The sequence below is a fragment of the Nuphar pumila genome, chromosome 1, assembly GCF_984573655.1.
Source record: "Nuphar pumila chromosome 1, dmNupPumi1.hap1.1, whole genome shotgun sequence".
NCBI lineage: Eukaryota > Viridiplantae > Streptophyta > Magnoliopsida > Nymphaeales > Nymphaeaceae > Nuphar > Nuphar pumila.
In genome coordinates, this window is record NC_143249.1 from 170,157,227 (window position 1) to 170,177,679 (window position 20,453).

Sequence of the window (20,453 nt, forward strand, 5' to 3'; positions counted from 1 at the left end):
ACCAAAACCATGTGTCTTGCACCATTCTTTACCATCCAGCACAGCATGCCATGGCCCCAACGTGCTTGTATCGGAATCAGATCAGGTCATGCTGAACATGAGTGTTTTTGCTCATGCTAACATCTACATGGTTGCTAAATTCAGTTTCATCTACGAAAATGGTCCTCAATCTCATTCCTTCTCTTAAACTCAATTATGCACTCCAGCAATAGCAGATACCAAAAATTTGTCTCAATACAAAACCAAGTCCTCTAATGCTTGAGCCTGAGAAAAACTCAGAAACCACATCAACAACATGATTAACAGGTAATATTACTTCCTCAATGTGAATCCCATTGTTGCTTGACTAGTTCTTGTAAGGCCCATCTAACCATTTTCCAAATCAATCAGATACCACATAGCATTTTGCAACATCAGGCTGCACCAAAACCACGTGTCTTGCACCATTCTTTGCCATCCAGCACAGCATGCCATGGCCCCAACGTGCTTGTATCGGAATCAGATCAGGTCATGCTGAACATGAGCGTTTTTGCTCATGCTAACATCTACATGGTTGCTAAATTCAGTTTCATCTACAAAAATGGTCCTCAATCTCATTCCTTCTCTTAAACTCAATTATGCACTCCAGCAATAGCAGATACCAAAAATTTGTCTCAATACAAAACCAAGTCCTCTAATGCTTGAGCCTGAGAAAAACTCAGAAACCACATCAACAACATGATTAACAGGTAATATTACTTCCTCAATGTGAATCCCATTGTTGCTTGACTAGTTCTTGTAAGGCCCATCTAACCATTTTCCAAATCAATCAGATACCACATAGCATTTTGCAACATCAGGCTGCACCAAAACCATGTGTCTTGCACCATTCTTTGCCATCCAGCACAGCATGCCATGGCCCCAACGTGCTTGTATCGGAATCAGATCAGGTCATGCTGAACATGAGCGTTTTTGCTCATGCTAACATCGTGGCCGTCTGTTTGCATTTTGGATGAATGCCACGTAGTTTTGCTGACTTTTTAGCTTTTCAAAATACAAATTGGACGGCCACGATGTTGGCATGAGCAAAAACGCTCATGTTCAGCATGATCTGATCTGCTTCCGCTTGTATCATGGTCCTGTCACATGGGACCTGCATCTATTTCTCCTTAACCATTGCTGCCTCTATTTGCCTCAACACTTTGGCCACCTCCATGACATAACAGAGATTGGGCTGCACCATGATAGAAAAGCAAGGTCTTTTCTCTTGAAGAGAAACATAACCAACAACCACTATGCAGATAATGAGCCATACCACAACAGGTGCATTGGTTCCATTCATCTAACTTCCATTTTCATATTCCAGTTAAACAGATACATAAGTGCATCACTTGACTACCCAGTTAAACTTCGCCGGAACCAATATATGGGAACATCTATACATCACCAAAGGAAGCACTTAGGTGCAGTGGGAAGCCTGCTTCCTGGAAATCGTGTTTTGAACTAGGCAGTGCCTGCTTCCTAAACTGAAGGAAGCAGCCAGGAACTTGGCTAATGATATTATAGATGTGAATTTCATGAGATTGAGGTATCAATATGCCCAAATCAATGGTTTCTCAAATTTATTAACATTTGTTTAACATAGAAAGTACAATACATACTCATAATGCTTATTTAGATGTGTGAACAAACCTTAAAGAACATGCATTAACTTCTTAAATTTATTAACATTTGTTCAACATAGAAAGTACAATACATAGTCATAATGCTTATTTAGATGTGTGAGCAAACCTTATAGAACATGCATTAATTTTTGCATAATTTTTTCTTGTTATTTTTAGTACCTTGACGTACAAAGTAAGAATATTGTTCACAAAGGTCATTCTTAAATCAAATAAATCATATATAATTACTATTTTTAGATGTTGCAAGTATGTTTTCATTATATTCTTTCACTCAAGTGATCTGAAGATTTCTTAATATAACTTATGGATTATGATTACTTTCACCGTCACTTTGCACACAAATCCTATTTTTCTTCCCAAATTATTCTTCACCCTCCCCAACCCCTTCCCATTCATTTTTCATTATCGCTCTTCAAATCCTCTTAAAACTTAAATTTATCAGTTGTCACTTCCCGCCCCCAATTCCCATGCTGCTTCTTGCATTGGCAACTATTTACATGCCTCCCTCAAGTGATCTCAAGATTTCTTAATATAACTTATGGATTATGATTACTTTCACCATCACTTTGCACACAAATCCTATTTTTCTTCCCAAATTATTCTTCACCCTCCCCAACCCCTTCCCATTCATTTTTCATTATCGCTCCTCAAATCCTCTTAAAACTTAAATTTATCAGTTGTCACTTCCCGCCCCCAATTCCCATGCTGCTTCTTGCATTGGCAACTATTTACATGCCTCCCTCAAGTGATATGAAGATTTCTTAATATAACTTATGGATTATGATTACTTTCACCATCGCTTTGCACACAACTCCTATTTTCTTCCCAAATTATTCTTTACCTCCCCAACCCCCTTCACATTCATTTTTCATTATCGCTCCTCAAATCCTCTTAAAACTTAAATTTATCAGTTGTCACTTCCCGCCCCCAATTCCCATGTTGCTTCTTGCATTGACAACTATTTACATGCCTCCCTCAAGTGATATGAAGATTTCTTAATATAACTTATGGATTGTGATTACTTTCACCATTGCTTTGCACACAAATCCTATTTTTCTTCCCAAATTATTCTTCACCCTCCCCAACCCCCTTCACATTCATTTTTCATTATCACTCCTCAAATCCTCTTAAAACTTAAATTTATCAGTTGTCACTTCCCACCCCCAATTCCCATGCTGCTTCTTGCATTGGCAACTATTTACATGCCTCCCTCAAACAGTCACAATTAGCTTCTTCACTTATTTAGCTTCTCCAACCAAGTCATCCAAAGAGAGACTGAACTTTTATACATTATTACTGTTTGCCCCACCTCAATGGCAAGCCAGCAAAGAAACAATGTTTCTTATAAAGATTGGTTTTTACGGACTTTAATAATGAAGAGATCTTAAGTATTTGTAATTATTCATAGACTAGCTTAGTGAAAGTTGTAAGGAAACAAGGTCTTCCGAAGATATTCACCAAAACAACAGTGGACACTCAAAAGAGTTCCACCAAAGCACCAAAAGAACATACACAATCCATAAAATGAGCTCACAAACAAATACCCACTAAAAGGGCAAACACAAGGAATACACATAATACTTTATTGAAAGACTCATGCAAGAAACATACATATTGGGAGGGGGGGGGGGGTTGCCTCTTATTTATACACAAAGTTGGAGGTCCAAAAGGGAGAGTCGTTGGGAGTCCAACCCAACGACTCTAACTAGTCGCATCCCAACTAAAAAACAAAAAGAAACCTAACTAAACTAACCTAGTTACTATCCTAGTTATATATATATATATATAACACTCTCCCTCAAACTTACGGTTTGATTACCGAAAGTTTGCCTAAGAGAAAGTGAAATCTAGGAGCAACGAAAGGTTTTGTGAAGATGTCTGTCAATTGATATTTTGAAGTAACATAGGGAAGATCAATGGTGCCATGTAGGTAATCTTTCGTACTTTGCTCACTAAAGCATTCTCTAATACTTTTTCTCCTTGAGTAATAGTACGTACTTTGTCTTGCAAGTTGCAAATGTGAGCAATATCTTTAAGATAGTCTCATGCTTTATTTGCATGTTCAAATTTAGCTAGACTCGAGCACTTCTTGATATCAACACTACTAATGAGCCAATACATAATCTTGGTATGCCCCATTATTCATTCTTTCCATTTTTTTCTCATGAGTGATCGTAGCTTTGATCTCTTCCGCCTCCATAAGAGGTACTTTTTCTCCTTCTATCTTAATAAGAATTAGTTTGGCTTTCAAATCCGACCCATCCACTAATCTCCATGATCATGCAAAATATTCACATGTCATTCATCTCTATTTATGCATGATCCATGGTAAAAAGTGCATTAAAAACCCATCTTTATTGTTGTTTTTGAGGTTTTGGTTTAAATAGAATTTTCGGAAAAACATCGCATTTTCTGGTCCAGCCCTGCGTTTTGAGTGTTTTTATTAGTTTAGAGTTTTCTTAATTGTAGTTTAGTTAGGTTAGGCTTTAATTAACTAATTTTAGTTTGTTTAGGAATATTTAGTTTAGAAAAACATGTTTTCTAAGCAGAGACTATCTTGGAAATTTTTGAACAATCATTGGACACTTTTTAAAAAACGTGTTTTTAACGTAATTTTTGGATTTAAATAGGAGATTAAGAGAAGGAGGGGGGGTGTCTCCCACCTTGAAATTCATGCCCCCTCTGTCTCTTCTCTCCTCTTGTTCTCCTTTCTTTCTCTCTCCCTCTCTCTTTTTTCCCAGTCGGTTTCTTCTTCTTCTTCTTTCTTCCACTTCTCTTCCTCTTTTTCTTTCTTTCCTCTACCATGTTTCCTCGTCGACGTCTTCTTCTTCTTCTATCAAGGGGTGCAGCGTGACCCACACATATCGTGGAGAGGCCGCTCTTCTTCTCAACCCGTCTGTCGGAGGCGAGTCGTTCGGTAAGTCTCTTCTCCCTCGCTTCTTTATTTTTTTCATATTTAATTAGAATTCAATTTAGTTAAATGCATCGAGTCTGCTTTAGCATTGCATAATACATAGCATGATTCATTGTTCGTTAAGCACATATAGATTCGAATAGGATTCATATTAAGATAACATCTAGTTAGTCAATTTTTTCTTTGATGTTTTAGTTTAGTTTTTTTATTAGTTGTTTTTTTTAGCAAACACGCAAAGCGAATCTTGATCAGATCTGATCTGGATTGTTGAGCAAACCATCGTGTCTAGTACGATCACGCTAGTCGGCTAGAACCGGAACAGCCAAACCGAGCCATTGGAACTAGGTCACATGGTTAAGCTGAACCGTGCATCAGGGAGAACTCAAATTCGGAGCAACCAAACACAGCTCACACAGGTCTAGCACATACTCGGGCAACATTGCGTGTGTAGTAACGTTTAAAAGAAAAAGAAAAAAAAGAGGGTCTTGACGTTTGTCCAACTGATGTGTTTGAGTCAAGTAGGCTAGTATTGCATGTAGGTTAGTTTATAGACAATTTTTTTAGTCTGCATTCTGGTCGTGTAGTTTATTTATTCATTTAGATGTCATAGTGTCTTGGTTAGTAATTCTTGATTTCTTGCACAGACGGGTATTTCTTTCGTTATTGATAGTTAGTAGCTTTTGTAAGGTTTGTTAATAATTAGTTAGTAGTTATTTTATTGTGGCATTTAGTTAGTTTAGATCATTTTTGTAATAATCCAAAATTTTGAGTAATTTTATGCATTTTGGGTCCAAGATCCATTACCGGATCCAAAAAAATATATATATAATAAAAGATTTGGGTAATTGGGGTTGGACCCAAATAGATCCAACCTGTGGATCCACCATCCACTTCAACCCGGATCCACTCTCATAATCAACCCAGATCAAAATTGGGATTTGGATCCCGAGTAGCGGGTTGCGGGGTTGGACCCGGACCCGGCTGCGTTATAATAAAATGGGATTCACGAATTGTGCCTAGGGCACGATTCTTGCAACTCAAGAGTCTCAAGAGGGGGCGTAACCGCCGGTCACCTCTCATTAAAAGGGGATGAAGAGGAGTCTCGCTCCCTTCATTCTGAAGAATCTTTCCCCTCTATCGCTCATGACCTCCCCTCTAATTTCAATTTCGTGCACGCTGACAGGGGCACCATAGTCGGCAAGCTTCCCGACCACCTACTGCCGTCGTCGCCAGCAACCAATGTCGCTGACGACCTCCTTCTCACAGCAAGCGAGGAACCGACGCCAGAAAACCTCCTCTCGCTGCAGCAACCTCCTCCAGTCGTCGGAAAAAGGTAGGATCCTGTGCTTTTTCTGTAGGTATCGAGTTACATCGGTCTGTGATCGGGTCTGTCACGGGAAGGGAACCGAGTGTCTGACACGATTCTTGGCTGCCGGAGAACCCAAATCTATGAGTTGAGGGTTTCGGTAGCTACGAGATCCGAGCCGTAAGAACCATGGAAGTATTTCTTGATCTGTGGGGCTTGTGTTTGCATACTATGTTGGATATCTGAGAAACCCCGAATCCATCTTCTAATTTGGGGATTTCTGGTGTTGTGGGAAGAAACCACAACCAATCTTGCAAATTGGGGATTTCTAGTGTTGTGGAAAGAAACCACAATCGACCTTGCAAATTGGGGATTTTTAGTGGACCTGCAACTGTATTCGATTAATGAGTGTTGGTATTTTTCTCGAACTTCCAAACGAGATCATTTTGATTTTTCTCTCAGGGGCAGATGTTCAGAAATCTTGGAATCAAATGTACCTGTCTGATTGCCCTGTGTTGGGGTTACGGTTGAATACTTGATGTTAGCAGATTCGTGTTCGATTTACGCTGAGAAATGCAGTATGCCTATGTTAGATCATGTTATCGGATTTTGTATCTGCTTCCTTTAACAGTACATTAGCATGTTTACTTAAATTCCGGATTAGCCACCTATGTATGTTTCATTTAGCCAAATCGACTATGTTAAGTTAATCTCTGTTAGCCAAATGGGTTTGTTGTTAGCCTATTGTGCATCAGTATCATTTATGTTCATTTTAACACCTGTTAGTAGATCTTTTGTGTATGTTTCATTAAATAGTACATAGCATGTTTATGTAACCTCTTGTTAGCCTAATCTGGGTTTGACTCATTTAGTAAAACATACCATGTTTTAGGTGAATTTCTGTTAGCCGAATGGGTCTATTCATTCTGAAAATTATAAACTGGCTTATGTTAGCAGGTTGAGTCTGGTTCATTATGTACAATATGTCCATGAAGTTTACACACCACACTAAGTAGTTAACAAGGGAAAACTCCTGAATGAGGATATATATCTAACTTGGAGATTTAAATATGGCAAATGCCACGAACATAAAAAAACAATGTAAACCTATGGTTTATATGATGGTCTGTCGACAGTTTAAATACTTGAGTAATATGTTAATTTCATGGATTATATCAAATATGTTTTCCTGTTAGTTGGTTGACTGTGATTAGATTTGATTATACGATATCTAGAGTTGTGTCATCAAATCTGATTTCTATATTATTATGTTGACTGATATCCAAGATAACTGTCATTTTATTGCCTATATCAAATTTGTTTCAATGTTGGTTTAACAACTGATATCAAATCTGAATACATGTAATCATGTATAATCTTATACAAGTTGTATGCATGATATTGTGTGAAAAAAAATGTTGCAGTCTAATAAGCGTCTTCCTTATAAATTCTTACACTATTTTTTGTCAGAAAATGTGTGATGTGAATTGCCCATATGCAACACGTTATCTGTGTTTGAGGAATGAGAATGTTATGATAGTTTTAAATATATGAAGGTGCACTTAGTGACATATAGAAATGTGCTTTGCCTAAAGGGGCAATATGAATGGGTTACCCGATGCGGGTACTTAGATTATTAGCTTATGCTATGGCAATCAAATGATGAAAACTTAATTGTAAATGTTGTGTGCTTGACTAGTTTAAAGGCACCAGAACATTTTAAGTGGGTTTAAGAAATCAATAATACAAAGGATTGCGACTGTTTTATAAACCTTGGTAAAATGACTAAGGTTGTGATCAACTGTTAAGGTAGTAGGAGGAAGTGGGAAAATGCCCTGAACTTCAGAACAATAATTAAATAATGAAACAAGTTTTTGAGGCTTACCTTGGAGAGGGTAGGTGGTACAAAACTTCAAGGACTTGTGTTGTGTTTCGAGCGTGAAACGGCTCGTTGGTCCCCGTCCTCGGAGTTAGGGATCAGGACTACCTATGTGTCCTAGGTGGTAGTTCTATGTCTTCTGCAGAAGTTAGGGATGCATCCTGTCTTGAGTTGAGCCATTGGGAGATTCTCTCGACTATTAGTCGCTCCCTTGGGGATTTAGTCTCAGTTAAAAGTTTGGGTTAATAAAATACTCTTAAATAATACACCCCGAACGTTCTCTTCTGAGATGGTCACCTGTGCCCATGTGTACCAGCGCGGTAAGATAATTTAAACACAATTTTAGAGCAGTTAGGTATCACAGTGAGTGAAAATACTGGAGGTATGTGTTTATGTTCTTTAAAATGCTTTATATTCTGAGCTTGTGACGATATAAAATTGTGAAATGTGTAGATATGAGGTAGTTGAACTCTTATCTGAGAGTTGTACATGTTAATGATTCTGAATGTTGCAATACACATCCCACTGACTTATTAATGTTACACTCTGTTATGATTATGATTGTTGCATACCATCCCTTTTGCTTATTAATGCTGCACACTATGCTTTACCTACTCAGTTATGGTTATTGTATAACTGTTCACATACTCGTGTATATGAATGTTGGCTTCTGTTGCATAAACTGCCTACTTTTTTAGACATATGTTGAGATTCACCTTTGACACACACATCACATGCTAGATTCATGACATACCTGCGTTAAAAGTTACATTTTTTCTACTTAGACGTGGTAGTCTAATTCCTATAATTTTTACCATTTTCAGGTAAACGAGTAAGACTTATGAGCGGTTGCGGGATGAAGCATTGGATTGAGATTGTTGATTTACTGTTCCAGTGATTCCTTGGGTTTATGGTAATTTAAATGTTCATATCATAATGAAATGAAATACCTGTGTTGGGTTTCTTCTTAAATGTAATGTTCCAAAATGCTTAACCCTATATTGGTTATTCTTTCCGCTGTTATATATATAAAAAAAATCTACATAAATCTGGGTTAAAATTTCGGGGCGTTACAATTTTAATCCATAGTGTACGGTTTTCTTGTTTTAAGTTGTTAGTTATTAATGTTAAAGTAGTTAGTAAATTCTTGATTCTTGTAATATTGTTAAGTTGTTAATAGTTGTCATAAATTAGTTCATAATTTGTTAAAGGTTGTTTTGCTATTTCGGCCTCTAGTGTAGTTAGTTTGTTTGCCTTGTTTCAATTCTTGTTTGTTGATTTTTTTTTTGGGAATCAAATATTAGATTTTGTTTAGTTTTGTCTCTTTTCTGTTGTGTTTTGTGTTTTTATTTTAAAGGAAAATGTGCAGACGTGCGGTGAGCCCCTTTTCGAGCCCTCGAAGTACCTTCTGAGGTCCCTTTAGGCCCTCAAAAGAGCCCCTCAGAAAGTCATTTATCAAACCATACAAAAGTGAACAAAGAGGCAAAGAAGAGACACAAATAACAAAGGATTCGAAGCATTGAAGACCCTTTCTTTTATTTTTAGATTAGGGTTTATTTTACTTTATTCATTTAATTGGGTTTGTAATAAGGTCGTTATTCATTTGTTTAAAGTCCTCCGCAGAGGATTGCACTCTCTTCCCTTATTCATTCAATTAATTGATTTTTTTTGGCAATAAAGCATAGTTAGATTGTGTGCTTGAATATGAAGTATTTTTCCGTTCCTTGAGATCGACCTGGACTCCACCACTCATGCGAGCCGGTTTTTATATTTTTGCTGTCGGGCTTTCACTTGATTTTATTTAAAAATATCGTTTTAAAAATCATTTTTCAAAACTCACACCACTCCACAACCCTTTCCTCCATATAATGCTTCATGATTGAAGACCATGTTACAAAGTTTGTGTCATTGAGCTTGATGGGTTTTAGGGTGACATTATCATTCTCATCCATGTTTACACGGGCTAAGAAAGAGAATAGAAGATTAAGAGGAAGAAAAAAAGAGAGGAGATAATAAGAAAAGAATCGCGAGCACTCCACCATCAAGAGAGTCTTTCCAATGAAGAGCACGAACACATGAGCACTTCACTACCAAGAAAGCGCCTCTAATGAACAACACAAACACATGAACACTTCACCACCTAGAGGGCACTACACTCTCACAAGCACTTAAATGGATTTTTCAAAAAAGATTTTATCTCTTCCAAATCTTGAGTAGCACTCTTCCCCATACACCAAAAAATCAATTTGATTTCAAAGCTCTGATACCATGTAAAGAAACAAGGTCCTTCGAAGATATTCACCAAAACAAAAAAGTGGACACTCAAAAGAGTTCCACCAAAGCACCAAAAGAACATACACAAGTCATAAAATGAGCTCACACACAAACACCCACTAAAGGGGCAAACACAAGGAATAAAAATAATATTTTATTGATCAAGACTCATGCAAGAATCATACATATTGTGGTGGTTTTGCCCCCTATTTATACACAAAGTTAAAACTCCAAAAGGGAGAGTCATTAGACTCCCGACTCTATGGGTTGACTAGTCTCATCCCAACTAAAAAACAAAAAGGAACCAAACTAAACTAACCTTGTTACTATCCTAGTTATATATATATAAAACAAAAGTTTAATACTTTCCTCTGACCACATTGAAATTCCAAACCAATGTGTCAAGCTGGAAGTATATATGAGAACAAAAAACTTAAATGAACTCCATCAAGAGATATAGTATATACTATTTGACTTTGTAAAAAATTCAGAGATAGACTGTTAAAACAAAAGCGGAGAGAAATTCAGTAAATTTTCCATCAGAAAGTCTAATACATGATCTGCCATTTATAAAGGCAATTTGTAGCATAAAGGTGTGCCAAGAAAAGTGTTGTCACAGTTGCACTAGTCGGAAAAAAAATATTGAAACAAAATATAAAAATAAAAAATAAATAAATAAATTTTCCATGAGAAGGTAAAAATATATACTATAACTTTATAAAATTGCAGGGAAATACAACTCATACTTTCTCCACAGGTTGGCCAGTCTTTGCAGCTAGTTCCTAAAACAGATAGTCCCTGATTCTAAGGAGCTCATTGGCTTCATTTCGAATGTCATCGGCCTGTTGAAACAAAAAATAGAGACCACAGTAGATGCTAAGGGAATTATTGAGACAAAGTATGAATGGCTCCAACTCAGCAGATAAAAATTTCTTCAGACCTGACCACGAGCAGCCCCAGCAGGAGATTGCAATGCAATTCTTGATAGAGGCATGGCAAGGCGACTACCCAGTTTAATGAAGCATGACAAGGATAAAAAATCAAGGTGGTTTCCGAAATTTGATTTCCTAAAGTTTGCATAAAGAATTTCTCAAATAATAGTGGGACCTTTTCTCCAGCTGCAAGAAGAAACCCTGCCATATTATAAGCATAGCCAACACACCTCATGCCAACGGGACTTTTCAAGCTCTGTATGGTATCATACAATGCCATGCTGGGGGTTAACTGTCAAAAGCACCAAAGAAAAAAAGGAAAAAAAATCATTGATGAACATATGTCCATAATTTGATATCTTAAAAGAACCTGCTTAGCATAAACAAAAACTCACATCACCACCAGGACCATTGATATATAAGTACAACTTTTTAGAAGACTCCAGGCTATCTAGGTAGAGCATTATAGCCAGTATCTGATTACTGAACTCCTCATTAATATGTTGCCCAATAAAGATGGCACACTCCCTGTACTGCAAGTAAAATTTTCCAAAGGTCTAAATTATCATGCAACATGTAGCATCAAAGATATGTTCAACTATGTGCTATTACTTACAAGTGTGTTCCACAAGTCAACCCATTGCCATGTACCTTCACCAGGAGTTCTTTAGGGTACTCCGGGTGTGCCTATTGGCGTCATCCTAACACGTGCACGTGTTGTTTTCCTGTTTGTAAGACTGCAACTGAATTCATAGTCAAATATCAATTTTTTTCTTTTCTTTTTTTGTGAGTCAGAGAACAATTTACCAGAAAACAGACAATCCAGGCAGATGCACACATATAAAGAAAATACTGGTTGCACCTAACTACACCTTTCTTTCCACTAGAAACCATCCATTTTTCAAGTTTTCTTGATTTTTTTGGATCAATCCCTATAGATACGATCTACATTAGTTTGTTCAGTCAAAAAATGCTTTGGATAATTTGACTGTTTTGTTTAAACAGGTTTTTAGAGCTTCAAAAATCAACAGCTCAAAATGCACCAATAAAAATTTGTCTACACCAAAACTAGTCAATCCTAGTCAAACCACGTCAAATGGACTGTGAGGTCACATTGAACATATGAAGCATTTTTTCTGTTGAGAAGGAACATGCATGACTAGGAGCAGAGGTCACTTAATGGACATCCCCTTTAGAGACATCGAACATATAAAGCTTGCAATCATAAGATTTTGCCACAGAGAATCGTACAGTCAAGTGTAGCCAATACCCTCCTCCAAACCACACACACACACAAACACCCACACAAACCCACACGTGCATGCACACACATGTTAAGATTAATTTATCCTTTTATATATATACATATAAACATATATATATATGTATATTGTTAATTGTATATATATATTGTAATATATTTATTATATACATATATATATAATATATATTATTGGGACCAAGTCAAACAAGTTGACTTGATCCCAACGGCTAGAATTCTAGCCGTTGGGAGGTCCCTCCCTCTTACTATATATATGAGACCATAAAATTATATATTTTTTGCATAAAAAATAATAATAACATGAAGAACTTACCATAAGGAGTTCAAGAATAGACTAGTTATAGGTTAATGTCAAAAGAAACAAACACAAGAGCCATTAAAATAATATTTCATTAAAAGACATTTCACAAAACCCTAATTCTAATTGATTCAAAAAACACATTTTACATACTCAAGAAATAACCATAATATTTTAAACAAATTTTGAAAAGAAAAAAACAGAAATATAAATTATAAATCAAATTTTTTAATTAAACAAGAGATACATACCAAAATATGAGAGCCTCGAGTCCAAGCCATATATATCAATTCAAAATTTTCTTTCGAAGCATGAACTCAAACAAGATACCATGATCGATAATCTCTTGCTCTGATACCATGTCACGAAATGGGCAAAAAAACAAAAATAAAACCACAAAGGGCTTATGATAACACAAACACAACATGCACATGCATAAGTTCACCATGGGATAATACAAGATGCCAACATAGGCAGTACAAACAGCCACTAAGGGCAATACCATGCATTAAAGCACAAAAGCAAGAATAAAATAAATAACATTTTATTCATAATATACTCACAATGTGAGTTAGAATATTTTAGAAGAGCATTTGAGAACAAGATAGGGGTTCACCCTTATTCATAGACAAGAGGTAGTCTCAAATAGAGTTGTTGGACTGTTCCAACAATTATAAATAAATAGTTGTTGGACAGTTCCAACAGCTCTATTGACTAGTCAACTCTATGTTGACTAGTCCAAAAAGCACCCAATAGCTCTATTTGGTCTTTGACCAAATAGTCCCTATAAAAACAAAAAATGACAAAAAGAACAAAATAAAGTAAAAGAACTAAAGTACCCCTAATGGGCACAACCTAATTACAATGATGTAAAATGATAAAAATACCCCTAGAGGGTATTACCTATTACATTATTATAAATAAAATATATATACATATATATATATGAATATATATACATATATATATATATATATATATATATATATATATATATATATATATGAATATATATATATATATAATATGAAACAAATATATATATATATATGTATGAAAATTATATATATATATATACAGACACACACATGTACAACTTAACAACCATGACTCAACTAATTGACCGCTCCACCTGAATCAAAGATGTAAACTTGGTCCTTGTCAAACACCTTGTCCACATAGTCCACCATTACTGTCGAGAAGTCCCACTTGATGGGCCCTAAGCTCTTAAGCCGTTGGACTTCGAATACCACATGAACTTTAAAGATGGGAAGTTGATATAAATTAGTTATAAGGATCGCTCCTTGGAGCTTCACGATCACATCCGGGTAGACCTCAACACCTTTGTGTTTTGCCCCATCATCGACCATAGGATCAAAATAGGGATGGTCTTTGTAATGAACCCCAATAACATTTTCCTAAACAAAATTATGGGTTATCCCCATATCATTAAGCACGTCTACCTCATGGTTTTTCACCTTAACATGGATCTGCACCAAGTTAGGTGCTGACACGCTCGTGAGAGCGTGATAGGGGAGGTCGTGAGGCTGTGTCACCTCGATGTCTTCAACACTAGTCGGTTCATCCTAATTCCTGGACATGTAGACCAGTGGGTTGGTTTGGCATCTGTAGGGATAGCTCCTTTTGTTGTGTACATTTGCTCCCAAGACCTTAATTCAGAGGTCCTCCCTTAAGCCTCCGAGATAAGGCCACAATTGGGTCTCCCGATCGACATGGGGTAATATGCACAAGTTCGCAAACTTTGTGTGGTAATCGTCCAAGCCACCCTCTTGCGTGAGAATCAACTTCATATGGTGATTAAACCACATGGTGGACCCGAACCTTGATGTCCGACATAAACTCTTTCCAAGAGGGTTTGCCATGTATGATGGTTAACCATTAGTACCATCGTAGAGTGCCCTCATCCAAGTGGGCAGTCTGCTTCATCCACACGAGCATCATAGGGCTTGGCAAGCGAAAAAGTGTGTGCATTTGTACAACCACTCCTGCACATTTTCCTGAAAAAATTAAGGATTCTCGAATTGCACCATCCTGTCATGACGAAGCATATAGTATCCCCTCCGCAATGGTGGTTGAGTTGTATCAAAGGAAACCATCGTTGTACTTAGACAACCAAGGGTCTTGGAAATTTTTGGTGTGCGGCCACTCCCCCCAAGAACTCAATAACCCTTGGATCAGTGATGATCAATGGTCAATTAGTGAGGTTTAAGTTGGGTTCGGTGGTCCACCAATGAAAACAACACAGACTAGCGTAGGTTTAGTTGGATATAGGCCAGAAAAACCAGGTTGAGTGGAAAAATTATATCTCAAGATACAAACCATAAAAATTTTTGAAAGTTGGTCAATATTTGTCCAACAGATATACGAGCTCACCCACCAAAATTCAGGCTGAAACTTTCAAGGGTTGGGTCTCGGTGAATTTTTGAAGTTAGATGTTATTGTCAGGACTCGGTCCAGGTGCTAGATCAGACCAGGTCCTGGTATTGGAATTTTGCAGGGAAAACCAGGGCAAATATGGACAAGATTTTTTGAAAGCAAGTTCTCAACACTTGAGAGAGATAGAAACTTATTTTTTGGGGATTTTTTGATGCAAACTCACCCGACCACAATTTTTGGAAGTTGAGCAGGTGTCTGATCTTGAACTGAAATTCATTCTCCTGCCAGAAATCTGGTCCCAACTTGGGAGTGGCCTACCAGGGTCAATACGACTCTGATTTGAGTAAAATCATATTCTAAATCGATGCTCAAGGTGTATAGAATCTATACCAAAAATCTCAGAGCAAATAAACTCCTCTTCAGGTCACACCAACCATACCACATTGAGGTGTCTGAAGCACTCAACTAAGACAGGGTACGTCGGCTATGGATTCGCTCTTAGATGGTTGGATCTCGCTTTTCGTGCCTAAATCTGGGTCTCAAATATTACGATACTAATTGAAATCCTCCAGGCTTTGCTCTGATACCATTTGTTATGACCCAAATTTTAGGCACATAGTTTTGTTTTTTTTCTGGATCAATATGAGTTCCTACAACTCAACAATGTATAGCAAGGATATAGGGTACTCCAAAGAGATGAAATACCATTAGGGAGGTCTGAGATACCTGAGAGACACCGAGGATAGAGGCGGATCAGTTGAACCACGAATGATGGCACACATAATATGGGTTCTCACGGTGCGGTATCACTTTGTTCTTGGAGTCAAGGCTCATGAAGGGCTTGGGCCCTTGGAGAGAGACAATCAGGCCTCTTGGAGGAGTAGGTCACGTCCAAAAGAGAGCGAGAGATGAAAGAAAAATGTGAGAGAGAAGAGAGAGAAGTTAGAGAGGGAGAGCAGAGAACAAACAAGGGCATTCAGAGAGAGAGAGGGAAAGAGGGTGGGACAATCCCCTTTATTTCCTTCCTTACTTTTCTTTCTCCTTCACAATGTGGCCCCCACTTGTTGACTTTATGACTCCTCTAATTTAGCCACTTTCCTTTATTTTTCTCCTTCTCTCTTCATGTGCCAAGTGTCCTCACAAGCTAAGAAAACTTTTTCCTTTATAAGAAGCTCTCCTTGTGTGTCATGTGTCCTTCTTGTAGGATCCATATCCTTCTCCCTTATTTGAATAAGAAAAAGTCATGTGTTATTTGACTTGTTAAACTACATTCAACCACAAAAGCTTTAACATCAACACAATGGACCCCACACAAGCTGGAATGTCCCCCAAAGTGGCATCTTGGATTTGGAGCTCAAATCCTAGGGCGTCTTTTACAATATGGGATATATAACAAGTGTTGAGAATGACTCCTAGATCTTGACCAGTATAGACCTGACTCACTACTCTATAAATAAATTGACTACAAAATAATTTCAAAACTCGATGTCGAGCTACACCCTCTCCATTGGAGCCAAAAATCAAAACATCAAATCCTACTAAGATCAAAAGAACATCAAAACAAATTGGGGCCAATTTAGGACTGTAACAGTAGGTATGGACATGTGTAGTGCAACATAATATTGACTACAAAATCAGATTCATCTCCATATTATCATTTCCTTAAGAAGAACAGCAAATGAAAGGAAGAAATATTTAGTACCGGAGCAATAAAAAATATAAAATTAAAAAGACCACACAACCACTTCACAATGCTAAGGCAAAATAACAGCAACAATAACATGCCAGAAAAAAACATACAAAAGGGGAAAAAATCATCCAAGCTAAAAACTCAAGCCTATTAAGGGAAAGATATATGCAGTGAAACTTAGATTTCTCCCGATCAATAATTACTTCTTTAAGTATATGATTTGTCATTTTCTGACATCAGAAACAATACATAAGATTCTCAGAAAGTGTTATTTTCTCTCCTCATCAAGTAGAAGGCAAAAACCATAAAATAAGCTAACAAAATTTGCTTCTGGAAGATCCACAAATTTAGAAACCAAAGAAGTTTAGAATGTGAAAATTAAATTGTTCAAGGTACCTTGATTTGAGACTTTGTTGCACCTTATCATGAAATTCAACAGTCAAAATAGGTTTTCCTGAAACAAAATCACAAGCACAATTCAGAAACTAGCATTTCTACCTGCCATCAACAAGTTTGATTTAAACTATATGCACATTGACATTTTAGATGAAAAATACAACAATTGGTGGAGAACACCGCAAACTAGAACTTCTAAAGACCCAAGTTCTTTGCAGTTCTCTACCAAAGCAAAACACATCATTTTGCTTCTTATCGTCTAAAAAATAAACCAGATTGCGTGAAAGGTTCTAAATAAGAACAGCTGAAGCTAAGGACAACAACATACATATATGAAGCACAATGTTATGGACTTTGACTTTGTCAAGTGCTACTAAGTTTGAGCACGCTATGGGGGATTGTGTATGTGTATACTAAGATTTAAGTCTCCCAATTATTAGGAATCACTTTACAAGAAAACCTAACAACCCAAAAGAAATCTACTGCCAAATATATGCACTAATGGCAAAAACAAGTTTCCGAAAGCCATTTATTCAAACAAGACTCTAATTGCAGCGGAGCAACCACTGCCGCTAATACTGAACCAAAAACCAGAGAAGATGAAGCGAAAGCAAAAATGAAGAGGGAAGATACACGAGAACAGTGTTTGGTGTACCAGTCAAATGGGGCCTCAATCCAACGAAGACCTTGGTCATGCAACTGCGAGAAGAAGAATCATGTCATTTCATTCGTTCCTCCGCTCGTAGCGGTTGATCTTTCTTTCACCGCAACACGAATCGAAGAGAAAGAGGAACCTAAAAAGATCAAAGACTGACCTGACAGAAAGATGGGAATCGCCAGCCGGGGAGTAATGACAGGACGGACCCATCGAGTGAACGGCAACCGCCATCCCCGCAAGAACAAGAAACTCAGAGAGAGAGAGAAGGGCCTTGGGTTCCCGCGGCGAAAGCAAAAGCTAAGCCAACATCCTCACCCCTTCTGCATTTGCGATTGCTGCTGCCTTATCTCTCATTTTCTCACTCAACGCTCGGCAGGGGATGAAAGGCAACAACAAGGCCCCCACCGTTTGGGCTTTTGATAAAAAAAAAGTTGTGGATTAAAGAGGATTGCAGATTCTGTCATAAGCCTTATCACCATCTGTCCGTAATAAGAAATCAACACTGCCCATTACAGTGATCGGTGGGTCCACTGTAAGCAACGTTTGATAACGACAGCATTTTCGGCCCACTGGCCGCTGCAATGGGTGTGATGAGACACCAGCAAAGACACCTACAGTCAAAATTATCGTTTGCCAAGCGCAACCAACTGAGGCATTGACCCGGACAAAGGGTCCTCACAATCAGAAACCCCCAAGGCGTGTCATGTCTGAATTGCTCATTACAATTTACAAATACACGAACAAGGAAAGGAGTCGTGAATAGGTGATTGATGAACATGCTTGATCAACCCTTTTTCATTTTATTTTTAACTTATGACAGGATGTGATCTATGTACTTGATTAATTACAACGCATGGGTGGGTTTTAATAAGGTTGGAAAAATCAATTGTCCAAAATCTTTATAAATTTTTGAGATTCAGGTGTGGGTTCTTAGTAAATGCACCATGCCCAACACATTTATAGAGCCAAAACTGCACAAAAAACACCCAAAAAGAAAAAAACCCCACAAAACGCGTTCATCAAGACTACTCGAACAAGTTCCCTTACTGGTGTACAAACCTTTTCTGTTTCGGGTTCTTCTAACACATGAACTAAGATGCCCCTTGTCGGACTGGATTGTCCTGCAAGTTTCACAATCTACCACACCAAGGAACATTGGTTACAACTTACAACCTCAAATTATGGGGCTAAAGTTTGTCCAATGTGAACATGACCCAATTTTGATTAAATAATGATAAAAGGTCGAAGCTGAATATATACTCTCTAGTTGGCATAGAGAAACCTAAAAGTTTTACAAACCGGAGCCAATGTGCAGTCAAAGAATTTTCTTTCCCCTGCCCTAGCAGAAGCCAAAAAGTTCTTCTCCCATGAAAGCACCCTCTTAATGAGCTTCTATGTCATGCTTTGTGTCATACCAACTTTGATATATGTTCCTCAAAAGAACGGGGGAGAAAAAAGCTTAGTTTTATGCTATCTTCTCAGTGAGGCCATCATATCTTGTTTTAACATGGTGTCAAGCTCAGACTAGATTTGTTTTCCAACATATATCCTTCTCCGAATTTTCTTGGCGAGGGAAATTCTCGGTAGATTTTAGAAAAAATAGTTTTTCTCAAGAAAACTCTGTAAATTTGAAAAAAATGTAAAAATAAATAAATAAAAAATATTATTTTATATTTCTAAACACTAAAAATTATTTAACAAGAGGAATCAACTTGCTCTCAATATTAAAAATTTGACATGATGCATCTAATCTCCATCAGAGTATTTATAACTGTAATAATGCCCTTTTGAAGCAACTATTTATAAATTTGGCACAATCTTTTGGGGTTTTATAATCAATTATAGAAATTGTTTAGCTCGCTGTCTTTGTCCTTCCACAGACAGACTTCAAATTTCTCTAAAATAATTATCCATTTTGATAATCCTCAAATTCATTAAACTCAAACAAAACCAAAGTCAGAATAATAGCACCACAGAAAAAAATAGAACATGAAAATGAGAAGGGCCACCGTCCGGTGACCCCTTACTCCTTTTTCTTAAAAACAGAACATGAAAATGAGATTGGAATCAAAATGTATTTGGAAACCCCATTCCTCCTGAATACTAACTTTCCCTCCCAAATCAAGTCTAGATCCCTAAGATCAGACTCAGAGAGAGAGAGAGAGAGAGAGAGAGAGAGAGAGAGAGAGAGAGAGAGAGAGAGAGAGAGAGAGGAACTTCAAGGGTGCGATTTGCAGAGGGCCTAGGCAATGCTCAGGCCATGGAGATTTGCAGAAAGGCCTGACGATAAATGTTGCAGAGGATGAGGAGCATGCCCTACCCGTTTGACAGCTTGCATTTGAGGTTAATTTGTTTTGAGCTTTTGCATAAGTAGGAAATAAATGTAAATCCGCTACATCCAACTACATTTGGGTTTAAAGGTTTATGAATAAACCCATATCGACTGTGCGTGGAGAGTAGCAATAACTCCATGCCTATTAAATGATCTCGCGCAAAAATAAAGGACCTTGAAACATAAGTTTCTTGCAATGAAAAAATGTGTGCTTCATTATGGTCTTTTATCATGATTTATTAAAAGGAAAATGATTACGTGTTTCTAGATATGCCTCATAATTTTTTAATTTTGCCTCATGTCCAAATTGGCAAATGTGTGACTTTTTTAGAACCTTTTTTACTTTTGCATGAGATGATTTCATGGATATCACAAAGTTTGCTTATAGTTATTGTACTAAGTTTGCATATATATATATATATATTTGCAAA